This window comes from Talpa occidentalis, unplaced genomic scaffold (genome assembly GCF_014898055.3).
Source record: "Talpa occidentalis isolate TD23 unplaced genomic scaffold, MPIMG_talOcc4v2.1 talOcc4.2, whole genome shotgun sequence".
NCBI lineage: Eukaryota > Metazoa > Chordata > Mammalia > Eulipotyphla > Talpidae > Talpa > Talpa occidentalis.
Window position 1 is genome coordinate 44,944,313 of NW_023602073.1, and position 12,980 is coordinate 44,957,292.

Sequence of the window (12,980 nt, forward strand, 5' to 3'; positions counted from 1 at the left end):
AAATTTATTATTTTAAAAATAAAACTATACAGGTGGTAGTTTCTCCAAGGTTATTTGCAAAGTGAAACCTGAAATAATATCTGGAATATTTCTTATTCTGTTATCCAGCCTTTTTCTTGCTCAGGTAGAGCTCACCCTCTCTGACTCCTTGTCTTTTAGGTGCCTTCCTACATCACAGGTCCTCTTGACAGTCTCCTTCCCTTGCTCTGGAGACCAGATTTCCTCCCCTTAGTTAAACATTCTTTTTATATCTGCCTTAACTTTAAGACTCCTGAGGGGCTAAGACAACTCCAGGCAGCTATTTTAGATCCTACAGTGTCAGATGGGCCTGTGGTCCATTGCAAATCATCTTATTAAATGCCAAAAGGTTTCCTTGTTAACTGGTATTAATATCAGGCATACGTGGGCCAAGTACAAGCTGTCTTTTTAAAAATATTTCTAAACAAAAAAAGAGCCCGAGACAGCCTCCCTTTTCACCCAAAGAGAGAGTGGCAGGGACAGATAGGAAGTCGAGGCCTGGGGACACTCAGACCTAGGAGTTCCTTCTCAATGTGGGGATGCCCACAAAAATAGGACTAATCCCCTGGGGAGTATGCCCGTGGCTACTCCCCACCCCGCTGCTCCCACTGTAATCTGTCTGGACAGGTTCAAGCTCTCAGGCACTCATACATGCTGGGGTCTGCTCCCTCCATTCCCGTGCACTCTACTCTGGGTTCTCTCTTAAAAGACCTTAATTCAGCCTGACATCTTTACATATTAACCCCAAAGGCATAACTACCGTCAGCTATAACAGCACTCTCTACACCTTCGCTTGGGATGAAACAAAAGATAAAAACGCTGGAAAATAAAGTGGGTAACACCACCCTAGCTGACACATGTGGGGCGCCCCATTGTTCTCGGCTAGCAGCTGCCAGGATATTTGCTCTGGTGCTGAGATCATTGGTATGTTCCCCACCATCCAGCCTTGGGGGACTAGGTTTCTCCTGTTCATCCTGATTTTCTGGCCTGTTTCATAGGTAGAAATTTCTATTCTGCCATGCCTTCCACTTTTGAGATCTGTTTAGTCTGTTAAAAAAAAAAACAAAACTGTCAAATTACTTTGGTCTTCCTAACAGGATATGTAGGATACTTTTTTTTTTTTTATAAAAGATTTATTTATTTATGTATACAAGAACTGGGGTACAGGCCAGAGGTGCTGGGGGGTGGGCGGTGAGAGGATTCACCAGAGACAGGAACAGAACAGGCAGACTGACTGAAGTACACTGCTGAGAGGAGCAGCGGGCGAGTCAGGAGAGGTCTGCCTGCCAAGTGGGTTGCTCCCTGGCCGGGGATGGAACTCAGGCTGCACTGGCTGGGGATAACTTCATAGGTTGCTTCTTAACCCCTTGTGCCACCAGGGAGGCCCTATGTAGGATACTTTATTGGTTAATCTATTGCCTCTTTTGTCCCCAAGGTTTGTAAAAAGATGTTCTTTTGTCTTAAGGAAACTGGTTCCCTGCCTGGTTTGGACAAAAACAGAAGCTTAAACAATCCCAGTTTTTTTTTTTTCTGCTTATATTTAAAATTGTTGTCTTCACTTCTAGTCTGATGTAATGGTTAAAATTGGGTACTTTTCCTATGTAAGGATTTTAACTTCTATCTCATTGGAATCCTTGGTTTATCAAAATGTGTATCAAAAGCATAGCAAAATGGGTGTATCAAAATAAAACCTAAGTTATTTCAAAATTAGATTGTTTAAGGTGTTCTAAGCCTCTCCTGAGATTTAAAAAGAATTTTTCTTTCTGACCTTAAAGAAATAATGTGAATTCTGTTTACAGCTTCTGTAAAGCAAAAAAGCCACTCTTAAAAATGCAAATTTAAAGTGTTTCATTTAAGGGAGTTGCTAAATAACTAAAATTAAGTCAATAACGGGCTTATCAGTGTCTTCACAAATATTGGTAAAATGACTATCTCTTCAAATTGGTACACATGGCCAAAATTTTACGTACAAATCAAGAGATCCCCTCTTGTTTTATCTCCAGAGGGTTAATTATAAACTGGCACCTATATAAATTATGACAAAAACATGTTTTGAGATTGTGATCTAAGATTTTTGGTATACTAGTCGAAAATCTAATGATTCAAAACATGCCTTAAAGTTATAATGTTGTGGGGCCTCCCTGGTGGCTGAAGGGGTTGCAACACAACCTATAAAGCTGTCCACAGCCACTGCAGTTCAATCCCAGCCGGGGAGCTACCCACATGGCACAGCAGACCTCTCCTGACTGGGCCTTTGCTCCCCATTGCTCTGCTCCCCTCAGCAGCATGTATCAGTCAATCTGCCTGTTCTGTTATCCACTCTGTCTCTGAATTCTCTCACCCCCCCCCAGCCTGTACCCCAGTTCTTGTACGCATAAATAAATATTGAAAAAAAGTTATAATGTTGAGTATTTATACTTTGTCTAAATCTTGTTTACTAAACAAAGTTCATGGTATTCAGATAAAAAAAGGAATAAATCTGGTTTGCTTTTCAATGTCTATACCTAGACATTTCTCAACCAAATTCTCTTCCAGGAACACAAATTGGCTTATCTCTTTGGAAGGAACTTTTGGTTTTCCTCAAAGAAAGTGTCTTAACTTTCTTCCTCTTGGTCCTAGCCAAAATCCAGATGACATCTAAGCAAAGTGAATAAACTAGTCACTTGTACTGAATCACATTAAATCTCTGATTTTTCTTGCTTTTACCATCCCAGTAATGCATGTTTGATTATTTGCCAGCCTGGAAAAACTGTGGTATGTGTAATTGTTCCATTAACAGCCCTGCAATTTGGAATTCCAGTCCTAAAAAAAAAAAAACCACTAAAACTAAAACTGGTAACTCAATCTTAAATCTGTCCATTTCACTCTCCGCCAAAGAACTAATTATAACTTGTTAAATATCTAAAATTACTTTCCCTATTGTAACAAACAAATTTCAAATCTACTTTTTGCTCCTTATTGTAAGGGAACTAAAGTTTAATGTCATCTAAAAAAATTTAAAAGATGTGTTTGTATAAGTTGTCTAGTCTAAAGAGACGATAGTATAACAGCTATTACAATGTCTTACAATGTAGTGGTTCAAAACTAGGATGTAGTAACTCTAAATGCAAGTAAATTAAGATGTGTGTGGCTTTGGAAAAAAATGTATGGAAGATGGATAATCTGAAGGTCCTTAAGATAATTTAACATAGGATGGGTTAATGAAATGGTATTAAAAAGAAAGAAAGCAGAGGAAAATGTTGAAGGCCTGAGAGAGAGATTTTGGTCAAAAATTTTGTGTGCTCAGGTGAATTACTATGGAAGGTTTTGTTAACTTGGGTATCAGTAGTGCACCCATGTAACACCAAGCTTTAGTCCTTTTTTTATATAAAAATTAAGGTATTCTAAAACTGCTTTCACTAGTTTCTTATAACAAATTAAAGACTGTTTAGGTAATGTAAAAATCTTGGTGCTCTTCTACCCTCGGTCACCTGAAAGAAACCCTTATCATGTCAGCATTGCTGAGCCTTGTCAAAGCAATAGATCTACTCTTAAAAGTCCTTGTCACTCTGAGTAATTAAGTGTTTTGTAAAGATCTTTAAGTTTGTTCTATAAATTTTATTCTGAAATAGTAAAGTTTTTGTCTTAAGAGGGCTCTTAAGATACCTAATAAAATTGTTTTTCATTGTGAAAAAAAAAAAACTTGAGACAATTTGGGTCTATTGATACCTCATAATAAGTATTCTCATAGGATTGTTATACCTTTTCAACATGAATATAAACTAATGAGATTATTCTAAATACATAAGACTTTTTTTTTAAAGATTTATTTATGTATACAAGAACTGGGGTACAGGCAGTGAGAGTATTCACCAGAGACAGAGTGGGGAGCAGAACAGGCAGATCGACAGAAACACACTGCTGAGGGGAGAAGTGGGCGAGGCAGGAGAGGTCTGCTGTGCCATGTGGATTGCTCCCTGGCCAGCCACTGAATGATCTCCTCTTTAATCCAATGTTCTCCCTGTAGTGTGGGGTCAATCTCCACAAAGTGGGAGGTTCATCCTTTCTTTTCATGGTTTATTTCTAGTTTGATGCCTTTATGATCAGAGAAGATGGTTGGAATGATTTTTTAAATTTTTTTTTAGAATTCTATTTTTTTAAAGATTTATTTATTTATGCATAGAAGAACTGGGGTACAGGCCAGAGGTTTTGGGGGGGGTGAGGATTCACCAAAGACAAAGTGAGGAGTGGAACAGGCAGACTGACTGAAATACACTGCTGAGGGGAGCAATGGGCAAGTCAGGAGAGGTCTGCTGCACCATGTAGGTTGCTCCCTGGCTGGGGATCAAACTCCTGCTGCAGTATCTGTGGATAGCTTCATAGGTTGCATTTTAACCAGGAAGACCAGATAGTTGCGCCACCAGGAAGACCAGATAGTTGCAATTATTTTAAGTGTAATGTATCTGTTGATGTTTATCTTGTGGCCCAATATGTAATCAATTCTGGAGAATGATCCAAGCGCACTTGAGAAAAATGTGTACTCAAAGTTTTTTGGGTACAGTGTCCTATAGATGTCTCTTAAACCCAATATATCTAGGTCTTTATTTAGTGCTCTAATGCCCTTGTTCATTTTTATATCGTTGATCTGTCCATTGGTGAGAGTGGGGTGTTGAAGTCTTCTATTATATATGTGTTTCTCTAATGTTTGTTTTCAGAGCTGATAATAATTGTCTTATATATGTTGGTGCTTCTTCATTTGGTGAGAATGTAACAGGGTGGTCCCCAGGAAAGGGGGAGGTTCCAGGTTCCCTGCCCTACCCAAAATGGGGGGTGGAGCGGAGCAGGAAGAGAAGAAGCTGCAGAGGAGACTGAGGAAGGAAGGAACCAGGATGGAGGCGGCGGATGGCAGAACCCTATGTAGAATAGGCAGGTTTGCGGGGTTTGGGCTGCCCCTCTCCCTGTCCTATAACAAGAACACCTGTACCCCTATGTTTATTGTAGCATTATTTACAATAGGTAAGATTTGGAAACAACCCAAATGCCCAAATATAGATGAGTGTTTCTGTAAGAAACCACCATTAATCACATTGTTGCTCCCTGTGCATTAGTCACCTCAGTGTTTGCCACAAACTTCTCCAAAGCCAGGCAGCTGAAAACAGCTGTGGTTTGGTATCTCACAAGTTTCTGTGGGTGAGGAGTCAGGAGTGGCCTCACTTGGTGGCTCCAGCCCCGGGTCTCACAGGCTGCAGTCAGCGTCTCGGCCAGAATGGAAAGGCTCTATGTGGAAGGTGCAAAGCTCATTCGCATGACTTTTGGGGAACAGCCTCATTTCACTGTGGTGAGGTTATCTCCGTGAGTGTCCACACCATAGAGCGTGGCAGGTGACTGGCCCAGAGAGTGACCGGGGGAAGACACCATGGCACCTTTTGAGCCTGAAGTTTGTTCCATTCATGAGCCAGTTGTCCAGCCACCCTCATGGGAGGGGAGTTGGTCTGGACCGCTTGAGAATGAAAGCATTTGTGGACATTTGGAAAACACCACTGGCCACTAAATATTTACTTTCCTCTGTCAAAGGAAGCAAATATTGCTGACACCTGGTGAGAGTGGGGAGGCTTGACTTCAGTGAGCCCCACAGAGAAATCAGGTTGAATTCCAAATACATGAAAGATATAAGATTTAGCACATCTGGAATCTATATTCCTTTCCTGGGGGTACCTTTCCCTCCCCCCACGGACCATTGCCTGGACCCCAGGGAAGCCTGCAGTGTGCACAGCTGCTGTGCTCTCTCCTCCAACGTCCACATGCTGCGCCTTTATCCTGACTTTGAATAATTTAACCTGCATCTGTGAGATTGAAAGGTCAGCCAAGGTTTGGGCAGTTTCTACTCCAATTTTCTCCATCACCCCTCAGTGGTTGCCTAGCTCCTGGCTTTTACCCCAAATTTCCAAATGTCTGTCCAGCCACAATGTCCCACTCTCAATATCTCAGTCCAGTAAGATTTTTTGCGTTGGACAGCCTGAGCTTTACGTGGAATGGACAAGTCATCAGAAAAAGGAGGAGACTCACCGATTTCACCAGGATCAGTCTGTGTCTTTCAAGGCAAAAGTACCTCTAGGTTATTTTGGCTTCTCTAGCAGTTTTCTTGAGCGCCCCACACCTGGGCACAGTTTATATTCAGATTTGGTTGCAACCCTTCTGCTGCTCTCTCAGGTTTATATTTCCCCTGAAATGTCTGGCTCTCCGCTCTGCCCCTGAGACACTGGGCTGCAGGGTCTGCGGGGGAGGAGAGCACCCTGGGGTGAGAAGGCTGCCCATGTAGTTTCCACTCATTACAGAAGTTCTTCAAGATGAAATTTCTTCCCATATTCCTGCTGCCTTGGTTTATTTTTCTGGTTACTTCAAATATTTATTTTTATACGTTTGTTCAATTATGTAATTATCTTCTGCCAAAGACTTGCTCAAACTATTGTTTTATCCTTTCACATATAAATTTTTTAAATTTATTTCAATATTTTGTTGTTCATTTTTGTGCAGCTTCTCCCCTCAGGTGTATTCCCCATAGCTCTCCCACCATCCCAGCACCTGGGAACACTCACCTGTGTGCTCTTCCTTCCCCTGTTTTGAACCCCCTTCCTGCCCTCCCCTGCTGTATGACTCTGATCTATAGTCAGCTTCCAACTTTTGTCTTTTTCTTGACGTTTTGTTCAGTTTCTCTGTATGCCACATATAAGTGAAGCCATACTATATTTATCTTTGTCCTTTTCACTTATTTTGCCTAGCATAATCCCTTCCAGTGTCATCCATTTTGCCTCAAATGACATGAGTTTGTCATTTTAGATGGCTGAGTAATATTCCATTGTGTATATATACCACACCTTTTTGATCCATTTCTCTGCTTGGGGCATTTGGATTGTTTCCATATCTTGACTATTGTAAATAGTACTGCAATAAACATAGGAGTGCAGGTTTCCTTTCAAATTAGTGTGTCCTAGGTATTAGGGTAAATTTCTAAGAGTGGAATTGCTGGATCATATGGCAGATCCATTTTTAGTGTGTGGAGAAAACTCCACACAGCTCTCCATAGTGGCTGCACCAGTTTACATTCCCCCACTTGCTGCACCTCTCCATCCTGCCATCAGCAGTCCCACCTGACAGAGGATTTGGGGGAGAAGTTCACAGCCCATGATTTGATCGTATGAGACTAATGTGCACCCAGGCACCAGGTTCCCTTCTCAGGTTCTCAAACTGACATGAGACTAGACCAGGGACTGGGAAGCACAGAACCCCCTCAAGAACCACTGACCATGCACAACCAATACGACAACGGAGGACGGTCCCTCTGGCCTCACTGTAGTTTGGAGGCAGCACCTACTGACTGAGGATGCTCCTGCATTGTCTAAGTCACCAGAAATACAGTCCAATTTGAACGGAGCCATGGAAGTGGTTAGCTCAAATCTGAAACAGTCTCTGCATTTGTCTCATCCTCCCCAAACCGTGAAATCACAGGCGTCTCATCAATCTGCCAGATACAGCTGGGCTCTGACAGTGAGAACCCCCATTACTCATAGATTCTGGGCCTCTTGAATAGGGATCCCTCTGAGGAGTACAGGCATTTTCAGAAGTGACTGAATAATCACATGGGTCAGGATCCTAATGAATACTGTAGCGCCAGGAAGGCACAGAACAGTTTTTCTATGATTTGGGCAGAGGGGTAGAGAGGAATCTGGAGCCCTCGCTGGCTCTCTCAGGCATTTACTGATCTTTCTACACAATATGTAGTGAGGTGACCAGGTGTGGGGCAGGCAGTGGAGCCCGGGGTCAGGAGGCCGGCAGGCATCCCAGCCTAGGATGAATCTTTACTCTTTCTGGGCTCTCTGGCGTTTTCTTGTGGTCTCTCTGCTGTTCTCTACTGCATGGCCCTCTGTGATGCCACCCTTATATGCTCAGTCTCGGCTCAGGCACTCATGCACGCCCATACCACACTCCAGGTGCTGCCATCAGGCATGTGTGTAAGCCCACATATGTCAATCATGGATGCTAATGGCAGGGAGGGTGGAAAAAACCTGATCACTTCCATACACCCTACAATCCACCCCCTCAGGGTTTTTCACAGAACAATCCACACAATAGTTTTCCTTAGTAAATATGAACACTGCAGGAATGACCCACAAAAGTAAATGATACAACAGAATATAGCCATGAACCACAAAAGTAAACAATACAACTGAATATAGCAATGCAACAAAATACAAGAGAATGCAACTAAGGCCAGGGAGGGTGCCAACCTGGGGTAAAAAGACAAGATTATTGTCGCAGCAGATGATCCACCAATTCTGCCAAAGGCACTGCTTATGCGAGGGGGGACCACTCTTCACTCATGGCATCTGCCGTCACACTCCAGGAGCCATCAGGCTTCATGGCCTTCTGCTGTGATCTCAGCCACAAGCCCACACAACACACCCACCCCCAAGATGCATTGGTTATGAGACTGGTGACAAAATTTATATTCTTTTGTGGGTAACCACAAACCCCAGGGGTACTCACTGCTGTCACTCTACAGAGTAAGGTAAAAAAGTATCAAACTTTGCTGTACTCCCACCATTAGGATTGATGATGGATCCCTGCAGTCCTGAATGCATGCCTGATGGCAGACACCTGGAGCAGGGCGTGGGCATGCATAGATGGAATACACCTAGCCAAGAGACTGGGCATGTAAGTCCAGGATGGCAGAGGATGGTGTGGTGTGGAGTGGTGTGTGTGGAGCATGGAGCAGTATGGTGGAGTGCAACGGCGTGTGGCTGAGTGTGGCAGCATGTGGAGGAGCGCCATGGTGAACAGCAGAGAACATGAAAACACCAACAGGTCTGCTTGAACTGATGATGAACCTACCTGCTATGAATTTGTCAAACTACATTTGGTGTAGTTGGTAGGATAATCTGAAGCAGATGGGTGTGGAGCCCTCTGAAAATCTCAGGAGGGACTGAGGAATAGCAGACTGAGACTGTGACAAGGCTGGAGGAGTCCTGGCAGCACAGAAGGTGGACAAGGTCCAGGAACTGTGAGACGAGACCTTACCATGGAGGAGGCGATGGCCTGCGAGGACCAGCCAATGACCCCGAGGCAGCAGAATTGTCAGGGAAGAAAGGACCACGATTTGGACCTTGCCAGTGCTGATGCAGAGAGAGGCCAATGGACTTGGACTGACAATCCCTCCAGAAGGTGGAGGAACATTGACAGGTTAATATTATGTTTTTGGGACCCTGGGGGAGGATGGTATCATTTGTAAGCCCCAGGAGATGAAAAGGCATGGCCAGTGGGCCTTGGTAGAAGAGCTCACAGTTGGCTGAGGGAGGAAGCCCTTGCCAAGTTCTCTGCAGCTAGGCAGAGGAAAAGCCGAATTAGAAAGGCACAAGCTGGTGCTGAGATTGGGAAGCCCTGAACTGCTGTTAAGCGGCCTAAGTTTGTTGAAGACAAGTGAGTCTCTTAAAATCACCTGTGGGTGATGCCCTGTTCATTGTCGAGGGAGGATGAGGAACTGAGGAATCTGTCCTTGGAGGATGGGTGGGGAATGTGGCTTGTGGTGAAGCCCACAGCCAAAGAGGGGACCCAAGAGAGGCCGCATGTGGAGCTTGTGTCCACGGATCCCCGACCCATGTGCATGTGCAATGTGTTGGCCTAATGTAGGGTAAGGTAAAAAGTATCAGGTTTTTCTGCCCTCCTGCCATTAGGAAAGATGACAGAACCCTGCACTCCTGAATGCATGCCTGATGGCGGGCACCTGGAGTAGGGTGTGGGCATATGTAGATGGGATTCACCTGGGCTAAGACTGGACTTTTAAGGGCAGCGTCAGCAGAAGCTGAGAGGAGTAGAGGCTGAGAAGCCAAGAACGAATGGAAGCCGAGAGAAGAAGAGAAGTAGAGAAAACGCCGGAGAGCCCAGATAGAGTGAGGATTTGCTGGGGGCTGGGGGAACTGCCAGTCTCCCGGCCCCCCAGCACCCCTGCCTGCCATATGCCTGGTAAATCTAAATAAAAGACCTGCAAAAGCCACTGAGGACTCTGACTCCTCCTTTACCCGATCTGCTGGATCAGAAAACCTGCTCAGTGGTCCTTCCTGCCCCGACACCTGAATACAGGGGGTCTGTGTGTCTCATTGGTGGCTATGAAAGCCAGTGTTGGAATGACAGCAGACAGAAAAATCCTGAGAATTGGTCAATTACCCCCAAAGAGTACAGAATCGCCAATCCAAGAGTGAGTGCATCCTGGGGGTGGATGCTGTGTGTGGCTTGTGGCTGAGACCACAACCGGAGAAGGCCAGGAAGGCTGACGGCTCCTGGCTTGTGACAGCAGATGCCATGAGTAGTTCCCCCCTCGCATGATCAGTGCCTTTGCAGCAGACATGGTGGATCATATGCTGGTGCCAATAATCTAGTCTTTTGCCACTAGGTTGGTGCCCTGCCTGGACTTACTTGTATTCTGTTGTATTTTGTTGCTATATTCCGTTGTATTTCTATTTACTTTCGTGAGCCATGGCTGCAGTGGTCATATTGCTAAGAGAAACATGTATATAACTTGTCTATAGACAGTCTGGCAGAAAACCCTGAGGGGGTGGATTATACGGTAAGGTAAAAAAGTATCAGACTTTTTTGCCCTCCCACCATTAGATTGATGATGGATCCCTGTGGTCCTGAATGCATGCCTGATGGCAGGCACCTGGAGTGGGGTGTGGACCTGCATAGATGGGATACACCTGGGTCAAGAGACTGGGCATTTAAGGCCAGGGCAGCAGAGGATGGTGTGGTGTGGTGTGGAGTGGTGTGGTGTGGAGTATGGAGCAGTGTGGAGTATGGAGTATGGAGCGGTGTGGTGGACAGCGGCAGCATGTGGAGGAGTGCAGCAGAGAACAGCGGAGAACATGAAGACACCAACAGGTCTGCTTGAACTGGTGATGAACCTATCCGGTATGGGGTGGTTGAATTACACCCTCCAACACTCCGCCTTCATAGCCACCAGTGTGACATGCAGACCCTGCACTCAGGCCAACCCTTTGCACATGCACATGGGTTGGGGATCCATGGATACAAGCTCCACATGCGGCCTCTCTCGGGGCCACAGTTCTTTGACTGTGGGCTCCACCACAAGCCACATTCATCACCCATACCACAAGGATGGTTCATCAGCTCCTTCCCCTTATTCAAAAGGAACAGGGTATTACCCACAGGTGATTTTAGTGTCCTTTCAGCTATTTAACAACCGTTCAGGACTTCCCAACCTTAGCACCAGCTTTTGCCTTGTCTGAGTTGGCTTTTGGATCCATCTCCTCTGCCTGGCTGCAGAGAACCTCACACAAGGCTGCTTTGGGCCACCAAGGCCCTCTGTCCATGCTTTGATTTTCATCTCCTGGGATGTACACATAATGCCATCCACCCCAGGGGCCCATAACCATAACATCCACCTGCCCGTATCCCCCAGCCTTCTGGTGGGATTGTTAGTCCATCAGCTTTTTCCTTGCATCAGCACAGGGAGAGCTCCAGATGACTAATCGTGGTCATCTTTCTTCCTCTACAAGTCTGCTGCCTCAGGGGTCGTGCCTGGCCCAACTCCCCCTATTTTTTACTACTTTGCATAAATACCCCTGCCCTCTGCCAAAGAGCAGGACAGTGGTATTTCAGACATGAGTCTGCTGCCCTCCTCAGTTTATAGACAAATTAATCTACTTTTCCTTCTCCTCAACCTCTGTTACCATTTGTTGGTTGAGGTTAACAGAGGCCAGTTTTTGGCATCACAGGTGTCCAGTAAATGACAACACACTTCCTTGGGCACATGGAGAAGTACTTTGTTCACTAGATTTATAATCCCCATAAAACTCGAATTTTCTCCTTTAAGTTTTCTCTTATTGATTCTCCTAGTTTGACCTTGATCTCACTTATACTTAGAAAATGGCCTAGACCTGGTTATTGTCAAGTATTTCTTTGTTCTTTTACTAGGAAGGAATTCCACATCTTATGGTTGGAGCATACTGGAGAAGATTTCAAGCAGAGACAGAGATCAGTGATATGGCAAACTTACATTCTCTAATCTTTTTTTCTTTTCTTTTTTATTAAAGATTTATTTATTTATTTATTTATTTATTTATTTATTTATTTATACACGCACTGGGTACAGTCAGAAGCGCAAGAGAGTGAGAGAATTCACCAGAGCCAGAGCGGGGAACAGAACAGACTGACGAAATACACTGCTGAGGGGAGCAGCAGGCGAGACAGGAGAGGTCTGTCGCGCAATGTGGCTGGGGATCGAACCGGCAGTACAGAGGCTGCAGGCAGCTTTGCAGCCCAGCGCTCAACCACTGCTCCACCAGGGGAGGCCCACATTCTCTAATCTTACAAAAGTTTTTTTATGTATAATTAAAATTCACACAGGTAGTCATGATGGCTTTTTCTCAAGACCTACAGGTTATCTCCCTGTAGACTGAGAATGACCCTCAGGGACACTCGGGTCTCAAGAGGCTCCTCTCTCCTGGGCCTGTGGGGATCTCAGCACCAGAACCTTCCACAGAGTGGGGAAGGAAGTGCTGACCAGCTCAGAGGGTCCATCACTCAGGGGGAGGAGACACACCACCTCAGGTTATGTCCTGGGTGTGACTCAACGCTCTTTAGCTCACCAGGGGCTTCACCTCGGGGTCCTGGTGCTTGTTCCTACTGCTGAAACTGCTCCTGGATGTTCCTGGTGTTGCCCCCAGTCAAAGGACGTGATCTCTGGAAGAAGAAATGGAGGGTTGGTCCATTTCTTAAAAGAGGGCAAAGGGGTAGAAACTTGCCTAGAGTGACTCTGCCATTTGGTGAACTTATTAAGGTAATTTTTTTTTCAGTAGGCTCATAAACTCAAACAGATTTTGTTTTTGTCAGATCACTGTGAAAAGCTGTCGAACATGATGCAGCGAAGAACATGATCTCAAATGAAGGAAAACTGAGTTTGAATCCTGCCT

The 12,980-nt window shown here is 44.9% G+C and overlaps 1 protein-coding gene and 1 pseudogene across 8 annotated transcripts in view; both read right to left on the reverse strand.

Moving 5' to 3' along the window:
* LOC119252167 (saoe class I histocompatibility antigen, A alpha chain-like) overlaps positions 1-12,980 on the reverse strand; it is a 131,391-nt gene that overhangs the window by 77,431 nt on the left and 40,980 nt on the right. The gene's annotated exons all lie outside the window — the stretch shown is intronic.
* LOC119251306 (class I histocompatibility antigen, Gogo-C*0203 alpha chain-like) overlaps positions 1-12,980 on the reverse strand; it is a 30,763-nt pseudogene that overhangs the window by 14,568 nt on the left and 3,215 nt on the right.